Source organism: Thalassophryne amazonica, chromosome 18 (assembly GCF_902500255.1).
Source record: "Thalassophryne amazonica chromosome 18, fThaAma1.1, whole genome shotgun sequence".
Classification (NCBI taxonomy): Eukaryota; Metazoa; Chordata; class Actinopteri; order Batrachoidiformes; family Batrachoididae; genus Thalassophryne; species Thalassophryne amazonica.
This window is the reverse complement of record NC_047120.1, coordinates 12,359,191-12,378,492: the sequence shown is the minus strand read 5'-3', so window position 1 is coordinate 12,378,492 and position 19,302 is coordinate 12,359,191. Positions and strand designations below refer to the sequence as shown.

General features: G+C 39.8%; 1 long non-coding RNA gene across 1 annotated transcript; it reads left to right on the top strand.

Moving 5' to 3' along the window:
• Window positions 1–404: 404 nt before the first annotated feature.
• LOC117530328 lies at window positions 405–15,218 on the top strand. Its single transcript, XR_004566318.1, has 3 exons — window positions 405–558; window positions 12,594–12,775; window positions 15,163–15,218. It is a non-coding gene; the product is annotated as an uncharacterized LOC117530328 (long non-coding RNA).
• The last annotated feature ends 4,084 nt before the right edge of the window (window positions 15,219–19,302 follow it).

Sequence of the window (19,302 nt, the reverse complement as noted above, 5' to 3'; positions counted from 1 at the left end):
AGACGGCTGAGCAGGTCTTACTGGAGTGACAAGAACATAACAGACAAAGAAGAATTCTATTAGACAATGACGGAACACCAGGACAGAACAGTTTAACACTCAAGGGGTTACTTTCTTTTTCTACACCTATACCACCAGCTTGGAGGCATGTATTATTTTTAACAGAATATATATTATTACTCTATTATTAGAATATATATATTATTAAACAGAGTATAGTATAGTGTAATTTCCTCCACCTTTTTTCTCCCCCTCCCTTATCAACCACATTTCCTCAATAATATAACATACATCACCCTTCATTAATACTCCACACTCCAACAGTTGGTGGCAGTAATGCACCATGTCGGTTTCGAAACCGCCAAAAAAAAACTTGATAGAAGAAGAAGAATCCAACGAAGAACTTTCCTTATGGCGGCCGAGGCTAAAGCTAGTTAGCTGGAGACGCTGGAAACTCTTTTCTGAACAGAACAAACTTCACGCTGTGATCCCCGAATATGGTTTTTAAAGAGCTCCAGAAGCACAAAGGTCGACAGTAAACCGGAAGAAGAAGGAAAGGTGACATTAGCGCGAAAAGGTGGAAGAGCTGAGAAGGTTGTTGAAACAGCGGCTAACTGCTTCTAATGCCGAGATATTTGAGTTGGGAGAAACAAACAGATCGCAGAGCAACAAGAAGAAACGAGTGGATTTAAAGAAGAGAAGAAACTAGTCAACGTGCTGGATGCTGTTTTCAAGCCTGAAGTTCGCTGATCCAGAGCAGGTTTGTCCACTAAACTTTTGAATTCAGCTCTCTGTTTAAACAATGGAAACGTGGCGCTGCCGCAGGTTGTTACATTCTCAGCGCCATCAGGCAGATTTTCAAGTTTAGGGTGTTTGGGTACTGATAATCACGAAATGATGGTAAAATGTAACGAAATGGAGCACATTGAAACAGACTGACTCCAAATAATTACTTTGATTTAATTCTTGAGCTTTTGTTTTTGTGAGATGAGCTCAGTTCATGTAGTTGGGGCAGGTGCGCCATCTGGTGTTCAAGAGATGAAACTTGTCAGTAAGTCAGTCTGCTCCATTTCTCTACGTTTCACCCCCGTTTCGTTATTATCAGTCCCATTTCGCTTAAAAATAATAAAATAAAAGTAATTAGTTGAATCATATTTGGAATCAGTCTGGGTCAGTCTGCTCCTTTTTTGTTACTTTTTACCCCCTTTTCGTGATTATTAGGCTCCATTTCATTCATTTCGTATTTTAGTATTTAGTATTTTAGTATAGTCGGGGTGTTCACTGTGTTTTTTTCAGATAATTTTGCTTAAATTGTTTGAAATTTGTCATTTTTCAGCCATGCAGAGTCATTTTTCTTGCCACCATTGATTTCCTGTGTAAACTCATAAAGCAGCCATCAGTTTAGAAAAAAACATTAATGGACAAAAAAGACCATTCATAGACATATGAAGAATCATTCATTATTTATTAAATAATGAAGCACTGTCACAGGTGATGGAAATATTAAAAATATGTTCAATAGAGTAGGGAATTATATAATCTGAGGGGGGAGATTAACTTAAAACATCAGTGGGCACGTACAACATTAAAAGATTTTTGTATTTCTGTTTGTGGATGTGGAACTGACTGAGGGTGGAGCTCAAGCAATGTGGTATAGGTACATGTTTTTTTTTTTCTAGGTATAGGGAGGAGGAAGGGTGTTGAGGGTTAGGGTGTTTTGTTGATCATTGTTTAGTTGTGTGCACTTTGTTTTTCTATCTTGTAAATATGTAGTATAAAAATCACACGCATTGCATATGTATGTATGTATGTAGGTATGTGTATATATGTATCTACACTAGATATGTTTATGATGATGGGATTTGAGTTTGTGTTGTGTTAAACGTGCTTGTAGAATGGCCCAAGCAGAGGGTCATCCCTTAGAGTCTGGTCTGCTTGAGGTTTCTTCCTCAGTACATCAGAGGGAGTTTTTCCTTACCGCTTTCGCCTGTGTGCTTGCTCTGGGGGTTGGTAATGAGTATGTATATACGGGATGGGCGTTTATAAGCTTTGCTTCTGCTCACCCCCTTTTGGTCACACATGTCACTGTGGAATTGTCTTGTGTATCAGTTTTTGTTATTGTTGAGTCTGTGTGCCAAATAAATTCATTCATTCATTCTATGGCAGGTTACATGTTACCCCGTAACATAACTAAGCATGACAGATGGTGCAAACTATTCCTTCTTAAAATGCTATTAACTCAACCATTACAGAAATTCACTGTATGTCAAACTGTGTCAATGGCCAACAAACCATCCGCTGTTCCTCCCAAGACAAGATGGCTCTCTAGCCACCCATCCAAGATGGTCAAAACCAGATGGTGTGTTGGGTGGCACAGCGCCAACTCAGCGTGCAGCAACAAGGGAAAGACGGCTGTCCCCTCCCTTTACAGTAAATCACTGTATGTCAAACAAGGTCAAATTTGATTTGATTTAGTTTATTTCAATCAGCAAACTCATGCAGTAACAGAAAGTAAATAAATGAATAGATGAAATCAAACAAAAAAAGGAAAATACATAAAATACTGGGAAAAAAACACATGTAGCTGAGTGAAAAAGGTCAAGGCTGAAGCTATCTAGCTTTTAAATACCAAAACGTGTTTATACCGTTTCAGTATTAAAAACACTTCTATCAAACTACGAACATTCATATGAAAAGCTTTTTTTTTTTTTTTTTTTTCTTCCTTGCTCTCGGCCGAGGCGGTTGCATTTTTCTCTTCTCCCTCCCTCCTTATCTTTCCTGCTTCTGTGGCGTGTTGTCTGTGAGGCTGTCAGCTTTGCTCTTCTGGAAACAGTAAAAATGGATCTGTTAAAGTGGTCTCTGAACGCAATTGACACTATTTTTTCTACAAGACATTCGGGAGCGGAGGACCCGGCCTGTCCTGCCGGGACACATGTGATGGGTTACGTGATGGACAGTTGGAGGAAATGGCAGGTCATGTGCCTTTACACGCTGTCTGTGGAGGACGTCGAAGATGTGTATATATTTGGCATGGTGGTGACCGGTTTCCTGCTGTGTGGAGCGGGCATAGCGCTGGTTTACCGGGAAAATTAAGAAAGTGGAAGCGGCAATAATTGGCCCTCCCAGGCTGCCCCACATGATTGATTCGATTGGAAGGGCAGTGTCAGCTCGGTCGGCGGGTGTTAACCGCGTGTTGGAAACCATCTCTGGTAGGATTGCTGCACTGGAAAACCGCATTGATTGTCAGTAATGACCACATCTCCTCTCCTAATTCAGATGTATTGGAAGCCACTTGTCTTAGACTGTGGAATCTTTCAGGCATCTGCTAATCTGGATTTTCATTCGGCTTCCCAAAACACAGCTGCACTTCAAGGCCGCTGTGATAAAAACCTCCTGGAGAAGAACAACGCTCATGCCTCACCCCCCCCGGTCTTCCCCCGCCCTCAGCTTCTCCAGCTCTGACGTTGACTGTGGACAGTGGACTGTTCAGGGCTGGGCCCTTCCTCCCTCCAGAACGGACGAACAAGGCCGTTGATGGCGCCTAAAGGCAGCCTCCGGGTGTTCTGTCTGATAACTAGACTCTTACAAATCTCGGTCGTCGTCTCTCGTCCTGTTGTTATGTGTGATCATTGTTCATTGTGCTGATGGGTTTTTTCCTGTATTGCTGCTGCATGATTCAGTGCAGCAGCAATGAAGGTTTTTCTTTCCCAAGTCTTACCTTGTGTGTGGTTTTTATGTGTTCATGTACCGGGCCGGCTTATGTGTGTGTTTGTTTGTCGTCATGAGGCCGGTCATGGTTTGCTCAGCCCTGCTGTTGACCTAAGGCAGGACATACATCTGGAGCTGGTCCCCGGGCGCCTAAAGGCAACTTCTGCTCCTAACTGGCAATTAGGATGGGTTAAATGCAGTAATCACATTTCATTGTGCAGGGAACATGTTCCTTTGTGCATATGACAATAAAATTCTTTTGAATCCTTGAATCCTTGAAAACAATCCCAATGAATCTCTGGGTGAATAGGATTAATGAATGGAATAGTTTTGACTGTGTTGAATGTTTGGTCTCCAAAGTAAAGATCAAAAAACATTGATGTCCATTGGATTCTATGACATGTGACATGCGACTCCGTAACATGATAACTAAGCATGACAGATGGTTAGGGCTGCCACAAACGACTATTTTGATAGTCGACTAGTCAACGATTATTTTTGCAATTAGTCGACTCGTCAGATCATACGTAATTTCCTAAATTTAAGGCCTGCAGCATTTTCTGAGAAACATCAGGGGATGAAAACATGAACATTTCCAAATCAGTGACTATTTCTTAGACTTCATTTTCATCAATACAAACAGTGTGGTACTTTATAGTAAATCTGTGTCAGGTAGGCAGTTCTCAAAAACTAAATGTCCATGCTGGAAGGAGACGAGGGAAGCCACAAAGACACATCTCTTGGGTTCTGTGAGTGGAGAAACTGGGAATAGTGCAACATTTTTATTTTTATCTTCATTTTACATATAGTCCAAACTTTTTCTGCTTTGTGGTTGTTTCTGTTGCATTTCTGAAATTACAGAACTGCTATAAAGAAAAGTGTGGACATTTTATTGTGTTTTAAAACTTTGTGGAGCAAATGCAAACACCAAACTCTTATAAAGAAGGAAAAAATACACAGACATGTGCAGGCAAACTTTGATATAAACTGAACAGATCAGTGCAGGTTGATTTGACTCCCCATATTTTTTTTGTATAAATAAATCTGAATAAAATGAGGTAGCTCACTTTGAAATAATTAAAACATAGCTGCAGCTTAATAACTCTGAATAATAACAAAAATCAGCAGCTTGTATTTTTATTCTGACTCCAGTTCATTTTAGTGTGATGAAGTCATCCTTTTCTTCTCCTCATCAGTCACATTTTGTGCTTAAACACTACATTAAGCTCAAGATCGAACAAATAATACCTTTGGAAAATAACAGCTGTTAATGTTCAGAGTTTTCACCTGCTTTTTGTGATCTGTGCCTCCGAACATCACTGAACAGCTTCTCCATAGCAGGGTTTTTTAACCCGTGTGTGTGTAATTTTTGCTCAGTTCATTTATATATTCTCATTTTTTTAAGGATATTTTTAAGGATATTTAACCATTTATTTCATCTCATGATCTCATAAATTCAGTATACGACGTGCACACAGTGTGAATAGGACAGTGCCGTCCGACCTGCAGCGCCACAGTTGGGTTTTGTTTTTTAAACACTCGGGTTAAAATCCTCTCTCTCTGCTCCGCACTCGCTGTCTCACGTGCACTGATGTTTCTCAGCAGAATGTAACGTCTTGTGCCTCCGGAATCTCCCTCACCCTCCCTCCCTCACAGTCTGCAGTCAGTTGACTCCGCACGCATGCACACAGAGCTCCTCCGGTAAACTGCGCGTTTTAGACTGCTTTGAACAAGACGGCCACTGTTAAGTCGGCCGTCTTTCCCAAAATTTGAACGTCCAAATGAAGACAGGACGGCCCGCTGCCTAAAAACTATGAATTGCAAGAAACACAAAGACTTAAAATAAATGACTCATCGACTGCTAAATTAGTTGTCGACGGTTTCAATAGTCGACGTAGTCGTGACTAGTTGACTAGTTGTAGCAGCCCTACAGATGGTGCAAACTATTCCTTATGAGAACCTTATCAACCCAAACAATAATTTGCATCATTGTTTACTGAAATTGGAGAAACTTTAACTTTTGACCCCTGTACAAACTGAAACTGACCTTTGCCACCATTTTTGCTGTTTCTACCCATTAACTCCAGCACATTCAGCCATAGATAGTCCAAACTATACCTTTTCGGAATTGTTACGATCAGACAAATAATGTGGTATAGTTTTCAACATGATTGGAGCATTTTTAAATTTTCACCCCTGTGTAATTATTTACTGACCCCTGCAGCTCATTAGAGGTCAGCTCCAGGATGTCTCCATATCTGAAAATAAACATGTTAATTTAGGATATGTGTGCCAAATTTTATGCTTTTATCACAAACTGAACGATTCTGATGGAAATTTTAGCTAAGCTGCACCACTATGGCACACCAGAACATGTTCTTCAGTTTCACTATATTTTCATTTATATAGCTCCAAATCACAACAAAGTTGCCTGAAGGCACTTCACACAAGTAAAGCCTGGGTCCCATCAAATAATAACCCACGCAACATGTTTTCTTTGCTACGAGAAGGTTTCTTCAAGTATCGTCGGAGAATAGTGGCTCTGAGACGCTCTTGGAGGTATTATCTTCAGTTAACGAGGCTCCTCTCTGAGCGTGGCGCTAATTTGAAGATGTTCAAAATTTAGCAACAACAGCATGGGGCGGTTTGTGTACGAGTTACTATGATGACTTAGAGCAGGGGTGCCCAAGTTCGGTCCTCGAGATCTACCTTCCAGATACTTTTAGTTGTCTCCCGTGTGCACACAATTCCATCTGCTTTGTGCGCTGGATGCTGTATATAAAATATTTTGTAGCGGATTAATCATTTTCTGCCGAACCTTGGATGCTGAAAACACCTCTAATTGCTTCTGGAATCAGAGGACTGTTTCATCTGGACACATTTTTTTTCCCTCTCTTTCCTGCTCCATGTGGAATACAGCTTAAGGTAACTATTTTTTAATGTTTTTATAGGTTGATAAAACAGTTCCTAGCTGTAAAAGTATGTCTATAGTTGATTTAATATCTTGTTAATGGATCACATGAGCTCCGCTGTGACTCATCATGCTCCAAACAAGCATTTAGGCAGAACGTTAGCTCACAAAAAAGTGATTTTTTTTTTTTTTTTTTTTTTTTTTTTTTTTTAGTCAATAATGGACAAACACAAAGTTAAAATTTGGATGACTGTGTGAAGGTGGCTGTGTTTAAAGCCGCGGAAGAAATAACTCCAGTGAAACTGCTAAAAGCAGCACAGAGCTGTGCAGCAACACAGAAGGAGAGCATGCAAAAGACGATTTTGAAGACATAACACAGTTAAAAGTTGTATCATGGTGACTTGTAAGATGCAGAAGAAATAATTTTTTTTAAGTGATCCACAGGTGTATGTAATTAAAGCGGCCACCTCATTGTGTATGCAGAACGGCACCGTGCGCAAAAGAGCGATTTTGCAGAAATAAACAGACGAACACAAAGTTAAAAGTGGGATGACGGTGTGAAAATGACTGTGTATAAAGCCAGGAAACCAGTGAGAAGGAGCACAGAGGCGCCTGTCCAGGAATGTAGAACAACAGCGCACGTGCAAGAGAGCCATTTTGCAGAAATAAACGGATGAACACGAAGTTAAAAGTGGGATCACGGTGTGTTTGTTTAAAGCCACAGAAGAAATGGAGCCAGCGAGGAGCACAGAGGCGGCTGTCCAGGAACCCTTGGTTCAGTTCCAGCTGGTCTGATACATTACAGTTGGACAGCAGGTTGGTCATGGCTCCCTGGAGGCTGCTACATGGCACATGCGGGGTACAGAGAGGCACATAGAGGCACCTTAGCAGAGGATACGTGATGGATGAAAACATGGGTCATTCTTTGAATAATTGCTGACACACCTATGTGTGGCTCATTATTGATGGCTTATTATTCGGTGGGACGCAGGCTTTAGTCTTAAGGGTCAGATGTTCTTTGGCTCAGAATTTTGTCCAGTACAGGTGGGAGAGATGGGATCACATGAGCTCACCCTGTGTTCAATCTCGTCACATTAAAAACAGACCCAAATCCCCTTCTGTGTGTTTTTTTTTTTTTTTTTTTTTTTTTTTCATTTCATTTTCCTTTGGCTTCTCTGTGCAGTTCTACATTTCGGCGATAAGCTGAAGTTATTCTGAGGGCTGCAACAACAATCTGTTTTTCGGTTCATTCTTTTGAACTCGAGCACAGTTTAACATGAGCAAAAGAGCGATTTTGCAGACAAACCGACAAACACAAAGTGAAAAGTTGGACTCACCGGTGTCAAAATGACTGTAAGTCACGGAAATAAAACCAACGAGAAGAAACACAGAGGCGACTGTCCAAGAATCCATGGTTCGATAGCTGGTCTGGTGGCTTTCAGGTTGTTAACATGTATGTACATGTATATGAATACATACATTACACACGCATACATATATATGCTCTCAAATTGTTATGGATTGGTTAATTTTGTGTTTGTGGATCTTGTATTTTTTGGGGGGAGGGAAGTCGTGTGATCCACACAGGTGTATATAATCAACATGTGGGTGTATATAATAAAAGCAGCCACCTCCTTGTGGTGGCTTTTTCGGGGGGGGGGGGGGGGGGGGGGGGGGGTGTGTCACAGAGAAACCTTTGGCTAGTTGTTTTTCTTCCCATCATTTTTTTTTTCTCAACCTTGCACGCTGTAGCCTGATGCACGTATAAAATTCTACTCAGAAATTTTTTTTTTTTTTCTGTGAAATCCAGAAATATTTTTAACGAACCATTTTCATAACTTAGAATGTAAATATAAATTGGAAACTTCAAAAATATATGTAAAAATGTTGCATAAACAAAGTTATATACAACAATTCACATTAAAATGCAGAAAATTCTTCAGGCATTTTTTTGTGGCTATTTACATGCAATAAGATGCCACACAAATTATATTTGTGCCACTCAGAAAAACAAATCCTGTTCAATGCACACCAGAAGCTCCAAAATTTGTACAGATATTCCACCTCAATATCTATGTGTATTTTTCCCTAATTCCTTGTTTTTGTAGCACTTTTGTTGGTATTGGTACATACTGTCCTGACTGTTTAGTGGCCAACAAAAAAAAGAAAAAAATGGGTTTTGGACTTTGGGGGTGGGGGGAGGTCTCTATCTGAATTCCTGTGTTCTCTGCCCCTGGAACCTAACCCACTCTGCTCCGCTCCAGGAGTCGGTGCTGGAGCAGAAGTGCATGAGTCCTTGAGCAGCTGTAAAGAGAAGCACGTGGTCCAATCCACAGAGTCGCTCTGATGGGTAAATCCACCCCCTCTCATCCAGACCAGAACAATAAAGTCCACTTCATCACCAGACTGATCATTGAACAACATCGCGCTGTTCCAAGATGCCTGATTATTTTGACGCACTAAATAAATAAAAAAAAAAACCTGCACTACACACGCTAAAACACTCCACCAGACACTAAAACACACCCCAAGCACGGTAAATATCACAGCTTTCAAAACTGTTTGTGTCTGCTTTTCACTCCACACTAAACCACAGTTTTCTTTGCTCAGCAACCAGTTTACGTGGATTGGGGATCATTGTTTATTTGGTGATAAAGAAAAATTTGTGTAGTTTTTTTTTTTTTTTACACCTGACACATGGAAGAAAAGTCCCATTCGTAAAACCTGCGCACACCCAACGTGGAGTCTCTGTGTTGTCATCAATCCCACGTGGTGTTAGGGATTGTGGTTGGTTAGTTTCTGATTATTTTTTTGTTTGTTTTTTTTTTTCCCCCAGCAATGGTGACACCCCTTTCTCCTGCTGCAGTTGAGGGAGTCCTCTTTCATTCCCTCTCGCTCCTCCAGCTGAAAGGAGGAAGTGAGTCGTTTCTGCTGCGGCTATCTGCAAAACGCACAGCAAATGTGAGAATATTATCCTAAAAAAACTCGTGTAAATTATTAATCATAATTCAAGTTATACTTGGGCTATTAACAAAATTTTAAAAAGTGATGTGACGGATGAAGTCTCCACTTTCAACACACATTCAAACAGACACAGGTTGTGCGAGATGAGATTTATTGTCATTGTCATTACACAAGTGCAACAACAACAAAATTACATTTACACTCCAATTACCTCAGACAAAATGCAGCAATGAATCCACAGTTATTACAAGTTGAATGTAATAATGGCGCACATTAGCATTAAAGACAACACATATATGTTTGACATTATGTGCACTAAACTTGAAGCAGTCCGTCATCCAAATTGAGGCAAAGTGGGTGAAGGCTGCAGCAGGAGGGGCCCACGCTGCCCATCTTGGGGAGTTGAAGGTTGCAACAGTAATAACCGCACTGCCTCCAGGGTGGCAGGGAGGAAGCCAGGGTGAGGGGAGTGGAGAGACACAAGGGGTGGTAATAGGGATGGATGGAGGGAGATGTGCGTCATCTGCAGATGAGTTAAGTTTGTGTCAGTTTCTGTCCGTGTGTGCATAAAGTCTGATGTTGCAGCAGCAGGCTGGATAGGGGGAGTAGATAGATAAGAAGGGGGAGCCGAATTCCTTCACCAAGGCCATAGATCCTTCTGGGGGAAGAGCAGGGCATTTGACCTTCAGGAGCCGATAAGGCTGCCATGTTGATGTTAGGCGGACAGATACAGAATATCATTTACTGCACCTCTGACTGTCTAGAGTCCATATTTATGAAGAATATTCTCCGGTCCTCAGCAGCACATTCCTTTGCAATGCAGCGATATGCTCCAAGATGGTATCCATTTTGTGTTTGAGTTCAAGACTTAATGCAGTCTAAGATTGCACTGCCTTGCCCAACTCATTAATCTTGACGGACAGATGAGGGAACAAGATTTTGGTAGCAGCTGTCTTGCTAATATTCCTGTCGGTAGGGCAGTGCACAAACCAATCAGCACCAAACATCCCACCATAAAAGCAAATAGAAATAAATCCTCAATGTCTTCCATAGAGAGTGGAGCCAAGCATGCCACGCTCCATTTCTCCCAGGCGTCAAGAATATAGCCCACTGTGTAGGTTTGATCAGGGCACGCAGGGTCCCCCAGCCCTGATTTCCTTGTTGAAAAAATGGTGTCAATCGCATTGAGAGACCAGCTGATCAATTTCATGGTTAATCCAAATCTTAATTTGAAGAATTCACAGTCTGGTGAAGCTGGGACTTTGAAGGTCAGAGCAGAAATTGAGAACAGAAAAGGAGGAGAGGTTTCCGCTCGTATTCCAGACAAAAATATGGACCGAGCGACGACTCATATTTCATAAAACTCATATGTCGAAGTTCCGCTGTATGTTTTTCAATGCCTTTCCATCTTCCTTCCCACAGCTTTTTTCTACTTTAAATGACATTATGTCCTCTTTCATCTGGGCTGGTAAAAAGCCTGGGGCAAACCATGCATGCCTCTGCAGAGACAAATCAACTGGAGGGCTTGGACTTCCTAACCTAACCAAATACTCTTGGGCTGCTAATGTGCACAAAATAATATCCTGGTTCCTTTCCCCCCATCCCGGCTGGTGCCGTAGTGAGTCAGCTTCCTGCTCTTCTTCACTACTGGCTCTGACCTGTAGGACTTTACCCTTTTCCACACAGTGCTTTACCCCTAACCCTGTTGTAATTGAGACATTGAAAATTTGGGCACAAATAAGATGTCACTTTGGATGGCTCACTCTCCCCTCAGCCTCCCCTATTTGCAATAACCACTTATTTTCCCCAGCAAAAATAGACCCACACTATTCAATAATAAACAGCAAGAGGCTTCACAATTTGGGAGACCTGTACACTGAAGGTGTATTTGCGAGCTTTAACCAATTAATCTCCATATTTAATTGATCTAAGTCTGACTTTTTTCGTTACTTTCAACTTCAAGACTTTGCAGGTAAGCACACCACATCATTCCCTCATGCACCAACACCCAGTGGGCCAGACCTGGCTCTCAAGGCTAAAACTTTAAAGAATATTTGGGAATCAGATCTCCAACTTGTTTTCTGTGAGGCCTGCTGGGAGAAAGCTCTGGGGGCAGTTATCTCTTCATCCAGTTGTGCCAGACTCTCATTAATTCAGTTCAAAGTAATCCGCCGACTACACTACAGTGAAGAAAAACTCTCTAAACTCTTTGCAGACAAATTTGATGATAAGTGAAATAGATGTCAACAGACTCCATGCAACCTCACACACGTTTTGGGCGTGCCCCAAACCATCTGATTTTTGGTGGCAGTTTTTTAAAATTATTTCAAGGTTATTACACGAAACAAATTCCAACCCCACATATTGCAATTTTTGGTAAACCTCCAGACAACCTCCGTACAACGACCATTCAGAATAATGTTATAGAATTTGCCTGTCTCATCGCACATTCTTTTGCTTTGGAAATCTTCTCAACCGCCTTAAATTAAAGTCTGGTTCCATGACATCATGGACCTTTTAAAACTGGAGATTAAATTCTTGCTCAGAGGCTCATCAGAAAATTTTTATACACACTGGAGAACTCTGCTTGTTTACTTTGATGGACTACCAGCTCAAGAAGTCTCCCTGTGAACAGATAAGTTTGTTGTGGTGGTCGCATTCAAACTTGTTCATTGTTCATTTATATATATATATATATATATATATATATATATATATATATATATATATAAAAACATCTTATGGGCATTACTGTCATCTCTCTCTCTCTCGAATCAGCTGGTTGCAACAGGTACATAAAGAAAGTGGACATGTCAGGTGATCTCTTGGATCAAAGTTGGGGTCTCCTGCTTTCGGATGTCTGTCCAAAGACAGGGACTTTTCAGTGTTGTCTCACACTTGTGATTGGTCAGCCGGGGCAACAGAGCAGCAGCAGATGACTAAATCAGCCTGTTTTTAGTTTTTCCTCCACTTTGTCATTGACGCTGTCTTTCTTTTCTGTGTTTTAAAGTCTTTCTACAAACATGTCTGGAGTCCAGCAGCTGAGATACATGTTGAAACTACAGTGGACACCTGCTGATGAAGGAATGATCACAAACCAGGAAGAAGAAATGTGTCATTTAAAAGAAGAGAACAAAAGAGGCAAAGGGCTGGATGCTGTTTTTGATTCTCCAAATCTCTTTGACAGAACAGGTTTGCTCAGCTTTGTTTGTGTTACTGATACTTTATAACATCTTGTAACGGTCAAATATTTCCTCATGGGTAGGGATGGGTATTGATAAGATTTTATCGATCCGATTCCTTATCGATTCCCTTATCGATACCTCTTGTGAATTTTCTATGTACTAAATGTAGGCTTTACAGCTTTTCCATGTCAACAACATTTTAAATTGGTCACTGCATCCTTGATCTCTGGACATAAATATGAATAAATAAAATCTGTAGTTTTTGTCAAAAGCATTTCCTTTCAGACATTTTGGTGTGAACATCACTCTGTACCTCTGAGCTAAGTTCAGCCGGCTGCTGCACATCAGCACAGGACGTCTCATTTTGGGAGGAAAAAATTTTTTTAGCGATTGCAGTTTGTTTGTATTACAGCATTTGGAAAGAAGTGTCAATTGATTTTAAACGGCGTTTCACTTTGAAGTTATTACTTCCGACTGGACTCTATTGTTCTAACCTGACTCGGCAGAGAGCCACGCAGCATTTGGAGCTGTGTGAACAGAACGGAGGATGATTCTTGTTTCTTTCTCCCAACAAGACAGGAGTCCCAGTTAGTGACTTTTAATCGGCACAAAAGTGACTCACGATTGACACATTCAGGGATGAAAGTGGTGAAAAACAAAAAAAAGCTGAAACCCAAAATTACCCCCCAACACCACCCGCACGAAAATGTTTGAATTCTAGAAGCTCTGAAATGCAGTCTGGGACTGTTCCTGACGATAAACTGCAGTGAGTGCAGCATCCATTTTGGTGAGGAAAAACCCAAGTTTCCTTATTCAAATTCATTCCAGTAGTATTCCGCTCTTACCAGGATGCAGCAGTTTTCTAGCTTGGCAGATAGTTCTGGAGGAAATCACTGAAGAAATTAACAAATTGAAAATATGGTTTGACAGAAACAAATTGTCATTAAACTTAAATAAAACAGGAATGAAGTGGAGGTGTAAGAGTCACTAGGTGTTCAAAGGAAAGAGTTATTTTTTTATATTTATTTATTTATGTTCATTGTTAGTTGGTTTTATATTTTTTGTTGTGTTTTCAATCAGGTTCTTTTTGTCTCTTTCTCTAAAATTGTATTCGAGCAGTGTTCCCAGCTGGACGCCGTTCTTTCTTCCACCGCCTGCCACATGCTCTGCGCTAGTATTTTTACATTGAAAAGACATTCAAAAGTGAAAGATTTTTCACAGTCTGTTTGTAGAAGATGAATAAACATTTGGGTTTAGACTGTTTTTAACTGGCATTTTCAATAGTGACATTTTCCCCGTATACAAAGAGTAAATTGTAGCAAATCATAATGTTGGAGCCACTCACACTGAGCCGTGTCCCGGCAAGGAGGAGTGGTCGCCATTTTAATTCCTGACAATTTACTGAGCACCACTCATAGAATTTCAGTTAGTCTCATCAAGAAACAGGTGGAATATGCTGGAAAGCTGTGCATGTTGGCAATATCCAGGTCAAAATGGCATTTTACCACGTATTTTGCGAGTGTTTTTCTGAGTGTGTTCAGTCGTGAATCCCCATTGATAATGTATTAACATCTGGGAACTTTGTCAATATTTTGCCCGGTTAGGAGGCGTCATGTTGCTGTCCATGAAGGGACGTTCACATTAAGTGGGCATCATTTGGAGTGTGGACTCTAGTTCTCATATATAACCTCTTTGGTTGGAGCATAACTAGCAAGGCTACTTTGTGTTGCTAGTTTTAGCAAAAAAAGTTATGATCATTAATTGAGACTTTAAAAGGAGCATTTTAACATTGAATAAGTGTTTAATAAAATGGTTATAGTAAAAATGTTGAAAAAAGGCTTGAAAGTGAAAGTTTATTCAACGTCTAGATGTTGAATAAACAGCCAAAAGCTCTTTGAACATCAGATGGTAAAAAGTGCTGTAGAAATGCAGTCCATTAATGTTTTGGTTTTGCAAACAGCAACTTTAAAAACTATGAATTAAAGTATTTGGCTTATATATTCTTAGTGAGTTATGATGTCACTATAGATGTGTTCATATCATCATATTTGATGACTTCTGACATCTTGTTTGAGTGCCATGTAAGTAGTAACAATAATAATAATAATAATCATAGTCATAATAATATCCCAAAATCAAAACTCGAGCAACAGCAATTCTGTACCATCTGTAGACATTCTACACTGTTTTATAGCAATCCAGAAAATAAAACACTGCAATAGTCAGTTGTGGAAAACAAATTTGTGAAATTTAAAACAAATGCTGATGTACATTTCCACTTTATCAGTTCCATCAGTGCAAAAACTTACTGTCATCAGGTCAAACTTACCACTGATACTTTATTTTAGTGAGTGTCACATTTATTGTTAAATTAATTGTATTGTTTCTTTGCAGACATGCAGCCGTTGTTGGTGATTAAAGAAGACATTCTCCCTGAACACCAGGAATGCAATCTGAGTGTTGACCAGGAGGACATTAAAGAAGAAGAGAAGCTGTGGATAAGTCAGCAGGGAGAACAGCTTCAGCAGCTGGGGGAGGCAGATCTCACCAAGTTTGGTTTCAGTGCCGTCCCTGTGAAGAGTGAAAATGATGATGAAAACCCAGAGTCATCACAGCTTCATCAAATCCGAAGTGATGAGAGCGCACAGGCTGAGCCTGTAGCCAGCAGCTCATCTGTACACAGAACACTGACAACAGAAGCTGATGGAGAGGACGATGGAGGACGACAACCAGCCAGCAACTCAGGTCCAAACAGTCATTTACAACCAGATACCAGTGGCAGGAGTTCAGACAGTTCTGGAAGTGAGACTGATGACAGTTATGACTGGAAAAAGACCAGAAAGATTCAGTCACATTTTAACTGTCGAAAAAATACCAGTGTTGTTCATTCAGGCAACACTGATGAAAAACAATTTAAAGGCTCTAAATGTGGAAAAGCATCTGGTCACATGAACAACTCAGAGCAACAAATGGGGAGGAAAGCAAGCATAAAACCATTTAGCTGTTCTGATCAGAGTAAAAGACAGAAAAAGAAGGGCACTCTGAACAAAGTCATTAGAAGTCAGACAGGACAAAAACCATTTGTCTGTTTTGAGTGTGGTAAAAGATTTGGACAAAAGGGCAACCTGAACAGACACATGATAATTCATACAGGACAAACAGCATTTGTCTGTTCTGTGTGTGGTAAAAGATTTGGACAAAAGTGCGACCTGAACAGACACATGATAATTCATACAGGACAAAAAGCATTTGTCTGTTCTGAGTGTGGTCAAAGATTTGGACAAAAGGGCAACCTGAAAACACACATGATAATTCATACAGGACAAAAAGCATTTGTCTGTTGTGAGTGTGGTCAAAGATTTGGACTAAAGGGCCACCTGAAAACACACATGATAATGCATACAGGACAAAAAGCATTTGTCTGTTCTGAGTGTGGTCAAAGGTTTGGACAAAAGGGCAACCTGAAAACACACATGATAATGCATACAGGACAAAAAGCATTTGTCTGTTCTGAGTGTGGTGAAAGATTTGGACAAAAGGGCGCCCTGAATAGACACATGATAATTCATACAGGACAAAAAGCATTTGTCTGTTCTGAGTGTGGTCAGAGGTTTGGACAAAAGGACAACCTGAAAACACACATGATAATTCATACAGGACAAAAAGCATTTGTCTGTTCTGCGTGCGGTCAACGGTTTGGACAAAAGGGCCACCTGAACACACACATGATAATTCATACAGGACAAAAAGCATTTGTCTGTTCTGAGTGTGGTCAAAGGTTTGGACAAAAGGGCACCCTGAAAGCACACATGATATTTCATACAGGACAAAATGCATTTGTCTGTTCTGAGTGCGGTCAAAGGTTTGGACAAAAGGGCAACCTGAAAGCACACATGATAATTCATACAGGGCAAAAAGCATTTGTTTGTTCTGAGTGTGGTCAAAGATTTGGACGAAAGGGCAACCTGAAAACACACATGATTATTCATACAGGACAAAAAGCATTTGTTTGTTCTGAGTGTGGTCAAAGATTTGGACATAAGGGCAACCTGAAAACACACATGATAATTCATACAAGGCAAAAAGCATTTGTCTGTTCTTAGTGTGGTCAAAGATTTGGACAAAAGCCGGAACAGCTGTTGTCTTTGTAGATGACACAAACCTGTTTTGCTCAGGGGAAAATCTGCAACAATTATTATCTGATTTCGGAACTGAAATGATAAAGTTAAAGAGATGGTTTGAATTAAATTAGTCTAAAACTAAATTAATGTTATTTGGAAATTATAAAAAAAATACATACAAATTCAGTTAAATATACATGGGGTAAACATAGAACGTGTCAAAGAGAATAAGTTTTTAGGTGTCATTTTTGATGAAAAATTAATTGGAAAGCATATTTAGCATATTCAAATGAAGGTATCAAAGAGTATTGCAGCATTAAATAAAGCAAAGCATGTTCTTGATGGCAGAGCACTACATACTTTGTATTGTTCATTGGTTGCACCCTACCTGACTTAACTGTGCTGAAGTTTGGGGCAACAATTATAAAACTACAGTGCAGCCATTATTCATTCTTCAAAAAAAGAGCATTAAGAACAATTCATAATGCAGGTTATCGAGACCACACCAACACATTGTTCATTATATCTCAAATATTAAAAATTCACTATGATTTTGTTCAAGACTGTTCAATTAATGTACAAAGTGAAAAATAAACATGTGCCATTTAGAATTCAAGAATATTTTACTGAGAGAGAGGGAACATATAATTTACGGGGCTTGTATCATTTTAAAATTGCTGGCACTAGGTCGATTAGGAAAGGTTCCTGTGTCTCCATGTGTGGCCCTAGATTATGGAATAACCTGACGGATGAACTCAAACGATGTCCAAATATCAATCAGTTTAAAAGTCAATATAAAGAAATTATGTTTTCAAGATATGTATCTGCTCAAGAAGGATGAGTTTTGTGTGTAGCCAATTGTAATTGTAAATTTGTTCGGTAACACTCGGATTGTGTCCATTAAGTTGAAGTGATTAAAGTGGTTGAAAATGGGAGTGGGAATCGTTGTTGTGTTATGGGTCATTCCATGTCAATTCAATGAATATTTGAGGGCCCTCATGCACTTTGTCTCAGATTTTCTTTAATTTTGAATAAAATATTCCCAGACTATTCAGAACAACAAATCTGAAGTTTGAGGCCTGTAGGCCAAGTAGTTTCTGAGATAAGGCCAATGTAGTGTGCATGGGGTCTGCCGTTTGTTTGTTTGTTTGTTTTTTAATGCAAAAAATTATGGCCGTCATTTCTGGAGCCATGTTCAAGGTAGAATATCTCGGCAAATAATGGACTTAGAGGCCTGAAATTTTCTGTGGCACTTGTCATGGACACCCAGACTTGGACTATAGTCAAACAACAGACATTGACACTAAACTGTGAAGTTTATGTATGCTTAAACTATGGAAAATATTAAATTGGCTATTGTGAGCATCCATGTTTGAGCTACTGAAGTATACCATTACACTCAAAGAAGCCTGTCCATTTCTTGGCTCCTTAATGCCAGCTATACTGGCTATGAAATATGTAAATTTGTTGTATCTGTGGGAAACAGTTATTGTGGGAGAAACCTCTGAAATCTGAAAAAACACTTTGTGGTTGAATTTTATTAGAAGAAAATGTGGGCAGTAAATAAAACTCTTCAAACTGATTCCATTTCGAAGGTATTGATACCTACTTTATGTGTTATAAATATGGCCTTCTTTATTAAACTCCTTCCTGGTTAATTTAAGCATCTAATTATGGTTAATTTGTGCACTCGTGAATGTATTTCTAGTGTTGAAATGATAATTTCATTTTAATTGTGTGCACACACTGCATTCATATGATTCATGGTACACCCCAGAATGCTTGCACATAGATCTGCCAAGGGGATCCCCCAAGGTTTCCATGGTTACTAGGCTTATATAGATATATAGACTTTGACAAGATGATGTTACTTTTGGTTAAAGGGGTAGGCATTAATAAGCTTTGCTTCTGCATACATCCTTTCAGGCACACGGATGCATTGTCAACCCATTTTCTTTTTCAGTGTCAATCCATCTTCTTTTGGTGTAAGCTTTGTTTGTTGTTGTTTTGTGTGTGCTGAATAAATTCATTCATTCATAAACCAGTTTGCAATACCAGTGGTGACCTATGGGCTTGGTAGAGTAGACTGGCCACAGTGTGAGCTTAATAAGTTGGACACAAAAGAAGATGCTCACCGTCCACAAAGTCACGTACAGAAATTAGTGCATGGACAGAATATACAGTACTTACATTATTTAGTGTTTTTTTTTGTTTTTTTTATCTTGGAATCTTATCGACTCTGTGCTCTCAAACAGTGACACAGAAGATCTTAAATAGACTTGTGTATTTAAAGTAAAGCAGTGTGTTTGTGTGTTTTTGTTAAACACACAGCGCTGTGTGTCGACCCCCTGAAGTGAAAGGACACACACTTTTTTTTTTTTTGTAAATCAGCTGACCTGAAAAACACCTTTAT